Source organism: Crocodylus porosus, unplaced genomic scaffold, assembly GCF_001723895.1.
Source record: "Crocodylus porosus isolate Cpor-Errol unplaced genomic scaffold, CroPor_comp1, whole genome shotgun sequence".
NCBI lineage: Eukaryota > Metazoa > Chordata > Crocodylia > Crocodylidae > Crocodylus > Crocodylus porosus.
Window position 1 is genome coordinate 89,432,468 of NW_017728886.1, and position 13,802 is coordinate 89,446,269.

At 41.5% G+C, this 13,802-nt stretch overlaps 1 protein-coding gene across 1 annotated transcript in view; it reads left to right on the forward strand.

Moving 5' to 3' along the window:
- Positions 1-13,802, forward strand: part of POU6F2 (POU class 6 homeobox 2) — a 337,454-nt gene that overhangs the window by 79,499 nt on the left and 244,153 nt on the right. The gene's annotated exons all lie outside the window — the stretch shown is intronic.

Here is a 13,802-nt window from a genome sequence, read left to right on the forward strand (position 1 = left end):
GTCACAAGCTGGCAGAGGGTAAATTCAGATTAGACATCAGGAGGTGCTACTTCACTGTCAGGGCGGCTAGGATCTGGAACCAACTTCCAAGCGAAGTGGTGCTGGCTCCTACCCTGGGGGTCTTTAAGACAAGGCTTGACAATCACCTTGTTGGGGTTGTTTGATCCCAGTACTCTTTCCTGCCATGGCAGGGGGTTGGACTTGATGATCTGCTCAGGTCCCTTCTGACCCTACCAACTATGAAACTATGAAACCCTGCTGTAGCAATGGAAGGGACATGAATTCAAGACAACACTCTGATAATCAGATTGTTCACTTGGAAAATTATTACAAATTTATAAGTTTTCCATATATAGAATCTAATTACAGGGGAATCATCTTGTATTTAGGGTCATCTTGTATTCAAGTAAATATGGTAATGTTGTATTTATCATCAGAAGGAGATGATGTCGTATTACAGGACAAAAATTTGGAGTGGGGAAAGCATATTCACATGAGTCACTGTCCCTGGTATGCATGCATGCATACACTTGCATGCATGCACACACACACACACACACGCATGCACGCAGGTGATAACATTTTCCTCATCTGCCTCACCTTCTCAACTGTTAAGAACCCAAGCACCTATAATAAGATAGCCCAAAGTTCTTGTTTCAAAATCAAACCCTGCTGGCCATGTGTGCTAGGCCCAAAACTCCACCCCTCTCCCCTGCCTCCTTCATGTTGAGAAGGACATAAATGCAGAAGAATCACTGCAATTCTGCCATGTAGTAATGCTGATTATAGGGAAGAAATGTGGATTAAGCATTCAAAAAGATTAGTCAGTGTCATCTCCTGTGTCAAATGCATAGGATGTCACTTCATTACAGCCTTCCACTACAGCCCTAGGGTCGGAGCCCAGCTGTGGGTGATAAGCTGGCAGTTAAAAGGCCAAGGGGAGGAAATGTAAGGAACAAAAAAAGGGGGGCAGGGTAGAGGGAGGAAGAGGAGCAGGAGCAGTTTGTAGGCTGGGAGCAGACTGTAACCCAGCAGAGGTTGCCTTTAGGATTGGCTAGGGTTAAAAGGCCCTCAGCTACTGCCTGGAGAAAGGCTCAAGGTTTGCTCTACTTGTTTATTTCTTTATTTGGCCAAGAAGGGTTCTTTTGTGTTAGGAGAACTGGCTGGGAACAAAATCAGACAGCAAAGCTGCAGACTCCCATGCCAGCTTATGGACTATTGTTTAAATCAGTGGTCTCCAAAGTGGGGTGTGCGCACCCCAGAGGGCATGCAAGACGATCCATTGGGGTGCAGGAAGAAAATATTAGAACTTCTATTTCTATTTATATAAATATACATATATTGGGGGTGCGTGCTCAAAAATTTTTTACTGATAGGGGTGCGCAATCAAAAAAGTTTGGAGACCACTGATTTAGATGACCCAAAAGACTCTTAAGCCATGCCCAGATGAGTGCAGATGTTTGGTTCCCCAGGGACATGTACCACTGCAGCTACTTGTCCCTGGGGAACGCCTGTGCCACATGCACTTTGGTGAATGGCAAGTTACTCCAGGTGGGGTAAGGGAGCCAGGGGCCATAACTGTGCTGGAGCCAGCAGCCTTACCTGGGGGCCTGGGGGCCTCCTGGGGCTGCAACTGTGGCGATCCTGCTGGGCAGAGCCTGGCCAATAGCTGGGGCACAGCTCTGGACAGGCCAGTTCCACTTTTCAGCTGGATGTTCTACCTGTGCATGTGCTGCTCCATTTTTTTCCCCTCATTTTTTTTGACCCCTGTATATCCATGCCTCAAAAAAATCCATGGGGAAAAAAACCCAGAGCAGCACACATACAGGCAGTGTGCCCTTGCTTTGTGGAGAACAGCTAACTGCAGTATGTGGCGCTGTAGACGTGTTTGCAGCGCCACATACTGCACGGCCACACTCATCTGGGTGCCCTAAAAGGGAAAGCTTGCCACCAGGCATACAAACCTTACAAGCCCCTGATACATTTCTCCTTGTTAGCAAAGATAAAGGCCATCACGTGTGCATTCCTTGAGGTCTGTCTCATGTCCAGGGTATTTAGTAGAATATGTAAGTTCAAATGCCTGAACATGGGCTCCGGCTGCTACTGCAGCCCTTGTTACATGAAGCTGCTCACACTGAGGGAGGGAATTCATTTTTCCTAGCCTTTCATCAATTCCTGGTACAATGCCCATTTTATGGCCTGTAACATAAAGGGGATTTGGTGTTTAGGAGCAGAGGAGCATAAGATGTCCCACATGCACATGCTAATAGTGAGATCAACCTACCCTCATTATTTGGCATTGCTTTATGTCATTTGTATTTCTTCATAAATGCAAGGCAAACAGTACTTCCCTGATGATCACTTGGGAGAAGAAGCCTTGGTCATACCTTTTTCTTTTTTCTAAACTCAATTAGATGTAGGAACCATGGGAAATTTGAATAAAGGATAGCGTTTTAAGCATTACTGTGATGTTAGTTTGTTGAATATTCCTTCATACCTGCTACCTATTCTTGATTTTTTTTTAAAAAGCACAGAAATGGAAGAAAAGAAGGTGTGCAAATCAAGAATAAGTTCCTTTCAGTGATCACAAAGAGCCCAAACTCATGGATATTGCTTGTACTACTGTGTTCTTTCTTCTCTTTGGCTGGGTATTATTTAAATGCTAATGTAGGAAGACAAGATTCAAGCAGGCAAAAAAGCATAAATCCGCTTCCATACTGTGCACGAATCCTTTTTTTATTTAACATTAATTGTGGGAGAAAAATATATTTCACAAGTGCAGTTCTTTACAATGCTATGCACAGTGGATGAGATTCTTGACTACTGCTTCAGCCCCTTATTCTTCTGGGGTACAAAGGGGCTATTACTACTGCCACAGCAAGGCAGCTGAAGGTTCACCTTGAGCCTTAGCACCCTTCCTGGTGTTGAGGGCAGTGTGGTTTGTGGCTAGAGTCAAGTGGTTCCCATTCAAATTTAGTTCACCGTGGAAAACTGATTGATGTTAATAGTAGTTACATTGCCCTGACTTCATATGTGAGCTAGCATCAGGTTGCATCTCCATTTGTAGGATGGGAACATGATAGAAAATCACTGTTCATAGATTTAATAGATTTCGTAGATTTCTAGGGTCGGAAGGGACCTGGCAGATTATCGGGTCCGACCCCTTGCTCCAAGCAGGAAAGAGTCCTGGGGTTAAGTAACCCTAGGCAGATGCATATCCAATCTCTTCTTGAACACCTCCAAGGCAGGGAAAAGCACCACCTCCCTTGGAAGTTCATTCCATATTTTGGCATTCCTTGCTATAAAGAATTTCTTCCTTATGTCCAATTTAAATCTATTCTCCTTCAGTTTGTGGCCATTATTTCTGCTAACACTGAGGGGCGCCCTGGTAAACAGAGTGCCCCCTATTCCCTGCTCCCCCCCGATGAGTTTTTAGGCAGCCACAAAATTGCCTCTCAGCCTTCTCTTGTGGAGGCTGAAGAGATTCATGTCCCTCAGTCTGTGTTCATAGGGTCTTACCTGCAGGCCCTCAACCATATGAGTAGCCCTCCTCTGAACCCTCTCAAGGTTATCCACATCCTTCTTGAAGTGCAATGCCCAAAGCTGGACACAGTACTCCATCTGCAGCCTCACCAATGCCACATAAAGGGGAATTATCACTTCCCTAGACCTGCTCATGATGCACCTGCTGATGCAAGCAAGAGTGTGGTTAGCCTTGCTTATTACCTCAGCACACTGGCGACTCATGTTCATTTTTGCGTCAACCAGGACTCCGAGATCTCTTTCCACTCTTGTGGTGCTCAGAATGGTACCCCCCAGTCTGTAGGTGTGTTGGAGATTCTTTCTCCCTGGGTGCAGCACCTTGCACTTAACCCTGTTGAATCGCAACCTATTCTGATCTGTCCACTTCCCCAGTCTGTCCAAATCTGCCTGAATTCGCTCCCTGCCCTCCAGTGTGTTAACTGTACCCCACAGTTTAGTGTTGTCTGCAAATTTAGACAAGGTGCTTTCAACACCTTCATCCAAATCACTGATGAAGATATTAAACAGCACTGGTCCAAGAACAGAGCCTTGGGGGACACCACTGCCCGCATCCCTCCAGGGGGAAACCAACCCATCCACCACCACTCTCGGGGTGCATCCCATGAGCCAGCTTCTCATCCACCTTACTGTGAAAAAATCCACAACACAGCTACTCAGTTTACTCGTAAGAATTGGGTGCAACACTGTGTCAAAAGCCTTTTTAAAATCCAGGTAAATAATATCTACATCCTCCCCTGCATCCAAGCACTTTGTGACCTGGTCATAAAAAGAGACCAGGTTAGTCAGGCAGAATCTGGCTATAAACCCATGCTGGTTGCCCCTTACCATAGTGTGACTCGCTGGCCCTCTGCGAGTGTGATCCTTTATGATTTTTATTAAGGTCTTGCCGAGAATAGAGGTGAGGCTAACTGGCCTATAATTACCTGGGTCTTCCTTCCTCCCCTTCTTGAAAATAGGGACCATGCTGACTCTTTTCCAGCCCTCTGGGACCTATCCCAAGTGCCATGAGTGCTCAAACAGTTGCACCAGTGGTTTTGCTATGACATCAGTCAATTTCTTTAGTACCCTTGGTGAAGATCGTTGGGGCCCACCGACTTAAATATGTCCAGCCCTTCCAAGTGCCCCTTCACTGTGCTAACTGTTGGTGGATTGCTATTATACTGCAGACTAAAGATTCATTGGCAGGTGTATTTGTATGTGTGTCCAGGAAAACCTTCCCTTTTGGGTCCTGGGCTGAACTGAGCTTGATTAGACCCAAACATCTATTCTAAAACAATATACACAGTAGTTTTTTTAAATGTATGTATCTTTGGAGTACCTGCAGATATCATTCCACTTTACAAAGCAACAAGAAATTTAATACTCTAAGTTACAAATGTGACAACCCTTTCCTGTGTGTTCTGTAAAATGTAAGCATAGTTAAAATGCAAACACATTTAAAAAGGGGAAAAAAATCCACCTGACCTGCAAACTGTGTATACTTAGTTTTGCCCCACAGTGATCTTTCCCCCAAAATCTGTAACCCCATTCAAAAATGTGGCTTAGAGTGCTGGCACAGAATTAGCTATAGTTGTGCAAGCTCTGGTATAAGACTTAGTGCAAGACAGCCGAAAATTGCTAGCACAATTGAGAGTTGTAATAATAAAGAATTCTGGAGAAAAAAACCCAGAAGATATGTTTCTGCCACATGTTTTTTTCAGCATCACTTTCAGCCTTGCTCAGAGGGGATAAAATGAGATGACATTGTGAAGAAAACTACCACACCAGACCCTGTAGTTATTGCTGCTTTGAATGCTTATGCAGCTGCTCCAATGGAGCTAGATTGATCCATTTCTAGGCAAGGGTCATTATATATCGTTTTACACAGAAAATGCAATGCTTTTCTTTTAAGTTGTCCTTTCTGATGGATGTTATTATGCTGTATCTTATTGCATTATATTATATTTCATAACTGTTGAAATATTAAGATATTTATGTTTTTGGTAAGTACAGTAGAAGAGAGTAGATATGTTACATGCCTGGAAATATAATCTTTCTTATTTTTTGAGAAGGGAGTGTTGTACCAAGCCAGACAAATTTTATTCCCTGTTACATCCACACCAGGGGAAACAGAATCTGGCCTGCTAACTCCAGTCGCATGAAAGCATATTGAAAATAGTTCAGCCAAAACAACAACTCTGGTGGCATCTTGTCAGCCCAGTGATCTGATTATCTGGCCTCGCAATATGTTAATACATAGATATTTTATATTTTTTATTCATAAAGTACAATACATGCTCCAAAAGTGTGAGTTTAAAAGGTCAATTGTGTATTTCTATGTGAGGAATTTATTTTCTAGTAGAGCTGTTAATTGAGATGGGGCATAACTCTGCCAGACCTGTCTGCCATCTTTTCGTATCTCAAATATCTTTATAATCACTGTGTTTTCTCTTTCATTTCTTCCCTTCCCTTCCCTTCCCTTCCCTCCTCACTGCAAATAATTGTATATGAGGAGGGGAACAGTAAATCAAAAGACATAAGCATTTGACTGGCGCCTAGCTCATTCCCAGTAGAGGAATCACAAGTGCTGTAGTGTAAATGTATGCACATTGTGATGGGCTCATAACTTCTATTTAATAGACCACTATATTATATTTGATAAAGTTTCTGCTTACAGGCTTCTGTTTAAAACAATCCCCAGAGCACACCAAAATAAATATAATAAAGTTTTGCTGAAGGGGAGGAAAGAGTGGGTGGTCCTGCACCTCACTAGTTAATGCGAGTGGGACCAAGTAGTCTGGATAGGACCTTGCTCTTGTTCTCATCTAAAGACCTGAAAGGAGTCCCATTGATTTTGTCTGAGCAGGTTACAGTGCTATGTGCTTTTTAATAAAAGTTTTGAAGAATCTTGTGTGATGCCAGGACCCATGTTACCCAGGAAAGAAATTCGTGAGTTGGGGGGTTAGGAAAATCACAGTGAGTCTGGGTCTCCTGTCTGATTGATCTAGCCTTCTGCAGTTACCCAGACAACCACAGGTGTTTTTTCAAGGTGTCAGGATGTCTCTGAGTTAAGAGGGCCTCATCTCTGCAGGCTGCCAAGCCCCACACATCAAAGGAGACAATGGATTAAGTTCATGAAGTTTCAAGACCTTTTTTACAAGAGAGGATATGATGATCTTCACAGGCTGTGTGCAGGCATTACATTTTTACTGGGAAAGTTGCCTTTCTCCCAGTAGAAAATGCCAGTATGCAAACCTTCATTCAGTTTCTCATGGAGGAAACATGCTCCATCTGCTCGAAGGATCTTCTGCCTCGACATCTGGAAGATGTCCCCTGTGAGAGAATTCCACTTGCCAGTATGAATGCCTGTGTCCTTAGCAGTCAGTGTGGTAGAGGCAATATCTTTTATTAGTCCAAGTAGTAGGGCTGTGCGAAGCTTCAAATCGCCAAATCTGAATCAAATCAGGAGATGCTTTAATCTCTCCAAAATGAATCAAAACCCTCCGAATTTGAGAGATTTAATGATTTGGCCATAGACACAGATTTAAGCATTCTTTCTGCATACTTCAAGGTACCAGACAACTCATGAATGCTGAGATGCTGGGGTGGATGGAGTGTCCCACGGGAGCGTGGGAGATTCCCCAGCATACTTGGTGGCAGACCCAAAAGTGGACCAGAAACACTTCCAGCGTGGGACCCTCCTGCTGCCCCCCGGCTTGGCTACTGATGCCTCCTGGGTCTGGGGGGCACCCTGGGTTACCTGGAGACCAACTGCTGAGCCAAAAGGATGCCAGGGCCCCCGCCAGCACATTTCCAGATATGCCACTGAGCACATGCCCCCTCCCCTCCCCCGCTCCTGTGGGACACTCCATCTGCCCCACCATCACAGCATTCACAAGCTGTGCCTGGTACCTTAAGGTATGTAGAAAAAATATTTAAAGCTGTGTCTATGGCCGAATCATTGATTCTCTGAATCAGCATCGAGTCTTTAGATTCAGATTTGGCCATATTGAATCAGGACAGTGATCTGAGTCAATTAATCGAATCACTGTCCTCTGATTCAAATTGAATACAGCCCATTTCTCACACTGCTACCAACTAGATAGTTGCAAACAAAACTTCCTAAACCTGATGAAGGGTGCATGAATCTGAAAGTTTGCAGAAAAAGATATTTTTTGCAATCTCAGTTGGGCTAATGAAAGGTATCATTTTGGAAGAAAGAGTTCTAGATTTTTGCATTTCTTTATTTGTAAGCTTTTGGACACACGTACCCTTCCTCCGGTACAGGAGAATGCAAAGATTATAAAATTTCTCCCAGGTAGACATTCAACATTCATATTGTACAGGAGAAAAGTTGGAGCAGTCTGTTTATCTCAAAGATGTCTGATGGCAAGCAGGATGCTGAATTATGCTTTGTTCTTGTTTAGATGTCATATATTTCATGGGAGGATTGGTGATGGAAAGGTTTCCGGGACAAGGAATTTCTGTTGTGTTGAGGTTGCTCTGCAAGTATGAAAATTTGCCCGTGTGCTTGTCTCCTCAACCATTCCCTGACTGGAAGGAGTCGAGCCACAGCTTCTCCTGTGCCTTCCTCAGTCCAGGGAGACTCCAGTCTGGAGAAAGTGTGAAGGCATTTTCCCACAACTCAACTCCTCCCAGTTAGGGAGGGAGTTGAGCTGCTGCTTCCCTTCTCCTCTTCCCTCCCCACCCTGCACTTCCCAGACCAAGATGACCCCAGGAAGGCATGGGAAGCAGGGGAGGTAAAATGTCTGCTGGCTGGCATGCCTATATGCTCCCTCACTCCAGGAAATTTTCTGGGAAATTTGAAGCAATATAAATTTTCCTGGACAAAGGGAGTATACAGGCATTCTGGCCAGCAGACTCTCAGAAATTTCCCAGAACTTTGCAGTGGTAGAAAAGAATGTCTGTCCATGGCCTTTGTCTTGGGGGGAAGGCACAAAAGTAGGACTAGGTTTCTAAATTCATATCTTTATTTGTCCTGAACCACAACCAAACTATTCTTAAAACATTTCAGAAAGAAATGTAAAAAAAAACCCCAAACCCTATGAATGGAAGCTAAGACAATCCATAATGCTTACCTATGTGAAAAATGGAATTTCTGTTCTTTTTTTTTTTTTTGGATGTGATTAACATATGTCCCGCTTGCTTTTCCTTCACTGACCTATACCCTCTGATTAACCAACAGTTAAATTGCAAAACAGTTCTTTATATCACAGCCTGTTGTTTTTTTCCCCCTTCTAAGTAGTAAAAATGGGAGTTGATCAAGTTCCTTAGGGGTTATCAGATTTCTGCTATTCCTGATGTGAGTGAAAAGTAGAAGGAAAAAGTCTGAAATACTGCCCTCGCTCTTACACTGACTGTACTGACCTGACCAGAATTTATGTTCTGCATACAATAGTTACAATTATAGATAGATAGATAGATATAGTTTTATATATATATATATATAAAATCACATACATATATCTGTGGGACTGGGGCTGTAACTGCAGTTCTTCAGTTTCAAATGCCTTTATCACTTGAGCTAAAAGACAGGTCTCTGATCATTTCTATGATCACCAACAAATTATTTAAACTATCAGCAGTCATATAATGATCTGGGCAACTTAGGCCCTTAAGCATTTTTCCAAACTGGAAAGGATTTAGAGCACTGTATTGCAACGATTGTTTCCAGTACCATCCCAAGGAAAACCCAGAGATTACCAGTATCCACCACGAAGGCATGAGAGATCTGCTATACTCAAGGCAGTCCCTTGCTTCTCCCATTCTGTAACACCACTTTTTCCACTTTACCCAAAAGTTCAAAATGATATGTTGTGTTTAGACAGAAACCAAAAGCAACACCAGTTCATGAAAGCCTCCATCATTATCAGATCATACATTCAATCATCTAAAAAAGTACAAGGAAAAGATATTGCATCTATAAATCTAAGTAAGCCTGAGAGTGTGTGACTGCATCTACATGAGATGCTAACTGTGCAGCAGTCAAATAATGCTGCACAGTAGTGCGTCATGGGACCAATGGTGCTAATACGCTCCTGTGCAGTGTTATTCGGCTACTGCACAGTAGTGTCACCAAAAAGGTGTTCCCTGGCACTGAAACGGGAGTTACTGTGCATTTATTTAGTACTTGATTATATAAGTATTAAACAAGGGCACCGTAACCATTGCGCAGTAGCGTCTCATTCAGACATGTCCAGTATTAAGGACTTAAACTGAAGAATGCTGCCCAAATTTGCAGCTACTGTGAATAAAGTTTCTTTAAGTCTCAGATGAGCATTTATTTTTATCCAGTGTGGCATCTTTAACATATTTTTGGTGGGTCTGTCTGGAGCATACATAGTTAGATATCTTTCGTGAGCATATTTGTTTTCCTGATAAACAAGGATGGCTCATTTGGAGCCATCCCAATTTTGTCCTATTTAGATATGCTAGATCCAGAATTAAAATTTTTGAGAAAATGTAGTCAGTGGAATAAAATGCAGTGCACATGCTCTGGAGCTGTTCTTTATATCACAGCCTGTTGTCCCCCACCCCCGCTCCCCCTGCCCCCTCTAAGTAGTAAAAATGGGGGTTGATCAAGTTATGGATTTAATCACATAACACAATTGGATATTATTTCTAAATGCCAAGAAATCCTAAACTAGTCATCTCCTATTACTTTTTTATGTTTTTAAATGGACCGTATCATCTTAAACAACAATTTTAATTAAAAAAATAAAGCAACCTAGTCCATATAATTTACCTATGACCTTGCCTTATTGAAACAGGCCCAGCCTGTCTGTAAAGTTCCATTGAAATAAATAACAGGTTTATTTTAGTTTCTTGAGTAAGGATCATCAGAATTTGGCCCATTGTTCACAGAGTTTCAGCCCAAAGCCATTTTCCAGTCAAGTTATAAACTTCTGAAAAAATGGGGTTTATAATGGAAATGCTGACACAGTCTTAACCATAGAGGCGTGAGCAGCACAGCGTTATAATCTAGCAGTGCTGTTTTGACAGCAGTTATACAATAATGCAATAGAGGCCTGAAGCACTTTTCGCTAAGTGTATCAATATGGGCCTAATTTACTTAGACCTTCATGTAGTCATTCATATTAAAATATCTTGCTCTCTAATACATAGATCAAGACATTTCCCCCCTTACTCACTTATATCAGACAGGTATATGTTAAATTACACAGTAAAGAGACAGAGTATTAAATAGCTGAGGTAGTATTTCGTAGGACTTTTTACAGACCACCATTTACTAAACAATGCCTTACGAATTATATATCCTTCAGAGTGTTAATATGTAACCAGAACAAACAGAGGACATAGGAAAAGTGGAGAAAAGTTAGATATATAAGCAAGAAAAAGTGAGTTATTGATTTTATTGACTGGTCTGTTAACTTCTGACATTGCAATAAAGCCTTATTTATTTGTATACAGAAGACTCAATTACATAGATACATATCATTTTAACAACTGGGTTATTTACAGGAGAATTGCAGCTTCATAAATAATATAGACCTGAAATTCTCTAGCTGATGTTTATCCATTGTTACCATTTAGAGAGCTCTGATGTCCACAGATAGTCTTCAGAGGAAAGTCATTAGAATAGCATTAGGTGAAAGCAGAACTCTTAAAGCAGTATAAATGGAGAGCATGTTTAACATGCTAAATGCACAAGAGATTAAATGACGAAAATGAAAACTATTGCTTCCTATGAATTGAACTATTGACCCATGAATTGGAAGTATTTTAACAAAGAGTGTTAACAGGTTAAACGGTTAGATTTTCTAGCGTCTTTTTAAAATATTAGCTTAGCTGAAAAGCCTGATAATATTACTATAACTGATACAAGTTCTCATTTTATTTCTTTTTAATCTGGCGGGTGGCTTGAACCTAGACTTCTTTTGTTGAAGTTAAGTCCACTGGTTGACTTACCCTCAACCACTTCATTATCTAACTTCAGAGTTTTCCATCTATCATGCTAGTAATTGAGGAAAATATTTGAGTTTATGAAAAAGCATAACTTGCACACTGGATAACTGCTAATGGAATGATTGTTAATGATCAGAAGTTGTTAGTGGTTCGGTTGTTTGACAGGTACCAACGGTTGTTTCTATCCTTGTGGTCTTTTTGAAGTAAATTAGTTGTATATGTCAAATCGCACACCCTTGTGAGTGGCACCTTTATCATAGCAAGAATGGGGCTAAAAAGGCAGGAGGATGTAACTGTCCTCTCTACTTCCACGTTTGCATCAGTTAATGAAAGAAAGATTTAGCACAGTGTCAAGGAGGAAGCAAGATGGGGAAATTGGGAATAAAACGGTGAAAGCTGACGTTGTAGTATATGGTCTGTTCTGTGGGTTCAGCCTGGGTATTGAAGTGACCGTCATTACTATACTTTCTGAGAATCTCATAACACTTGCATATTAGGGAAGTCCAATTGTCTCCATTTTTTGGAAGCACAGGGTCTGCCTATGTGATATTAGTTATGGTGGTATACAGACACTTGCACATTAGCTCCAGAACCTGAAATACTGTAGCGGCATTAAAGTAGCACCATGCTTGATCTAAATAGCTAAGAAACAGCACATATCCTGGGTACACCATGATGCTAATATGGCTATACTGATGCTTCTGGAGCTAACACATGCAGAGCCCATGGTCTTACACCCTATAGCAGGTGTAGGCAACTCCCAGCATCTATTCCAGAGCACGGCATGCAAAGGCATTTCGTTTGGCACGTTTACCTCGGGCCAGACGGCAGGGAAGCGGCTAGGGTTGTGCTGCTGAACAAAGATCGGGCCCCTTGCAGCTCGCCCACCATCCGCCCCTGGCATGCCAACATCTTACAAGTTGAGGTTATGGGTGTTTTTGGCACTCTGCCCCAAAACATTGCTGACTCCTGCCCTATAGATTTACTCTGTGTGTTTGTCTGCATCACTTTTTTTTCAGTGCTTATTTTTTTTTTTTTTCCTCAGCTCCAAATTATGTTTAGTAGGCACGTCTGCACAGCCTGAGATCTGACATAATCCTGAAAATAAATAATATGACAAATGGAAGTTGATGCTGGTTTTGTGTTGTTGTGTAATGGAGTTAAAATAATGACAGGACAATAATATAATAGAATTCTGTGAAGCCCTCACTCTACTTGACTTTGAGTGGAACTAAAATCTTAGAAATGAGAGGACAATAAAATAATGCTTTGTAAAAAGGATAAAAGAATAATGTTACCTAAGTCTATTAGTGACATAACATGCTATGAATGCACTTAAATTAATAGCATCTTTTACCAGTAGATATTTTTCAATTACTGTAATGCTGAAAAAATAAACAGAACAGTGATATAAAAATAAAAGGGATATAAAAAGCTGATTTGTAAATATATGAACTCAGGCTATTTCATGGATTGGAAACTTTAGATCAGTTTATATATTCCATATCATTTAATCCCATTAGTGAGTATCACAGTGCCCTCTCTCACTCTTTGAAAAAAGTTGCCTGTCACTTGGCATTTTGGCAAAGCTAAATCATGTGGTTTCTATTGCGTGTTCCTGCCTGCACAACATGTTGGTACAACAAGGTCTTCCCATGACAAGGTGTTTTTTAACCAGGAGATTTTTCAGTGGGATGCCACACAATTAATGCATTATGACTGTCCTGCAATTCATCTTCTGTTTGCAAAGCGATTTAACCCTACACTGTGCTCTGTATTCACAAATACTTCCTGTAGAACAAACCCTGCACATATGGAAATCATTGTAAGTTTTACTGTTGACTGAGGGAGTTGTGAGATCAGGCCCCATTACAGGAATAGTGTTTGTAAATCATTTGCTTCTGTCAGATCCTTGTTCTCCCCAATTTTCACTGGGTATCAGTGGTACCCAAGTGGATCTCAGAATGCATGCAACCATGTAAGTTCCAGACATGGGCTATCCTAATGAAACTCCCTAATAGATACCTTCCCAGATTCTGGTGAGTTCTGGTTTGTTCTTTAGGTTGCTTTATATTTTTCACTGTTGGTTTTACAGTAAGAGAAAACAGTGTTCTGTGCTATGTTTTTAACCTCATCCCAGGCAGATTCAAGCTTGAGTATAAGCCCAAGCCAGCAGACTGAAAGTTCTTGAAAAGCAGATAAATTGGAAGTATTTGGGGATTCCTTATGAAAGCACACTAAAAATAGTTTCTACAGTTGGTGTTCAACAATAATAGAGTCACAAATTAATTTCAGTCCAAGATTTACAAGACCTTGAGACATGCTTACTATGA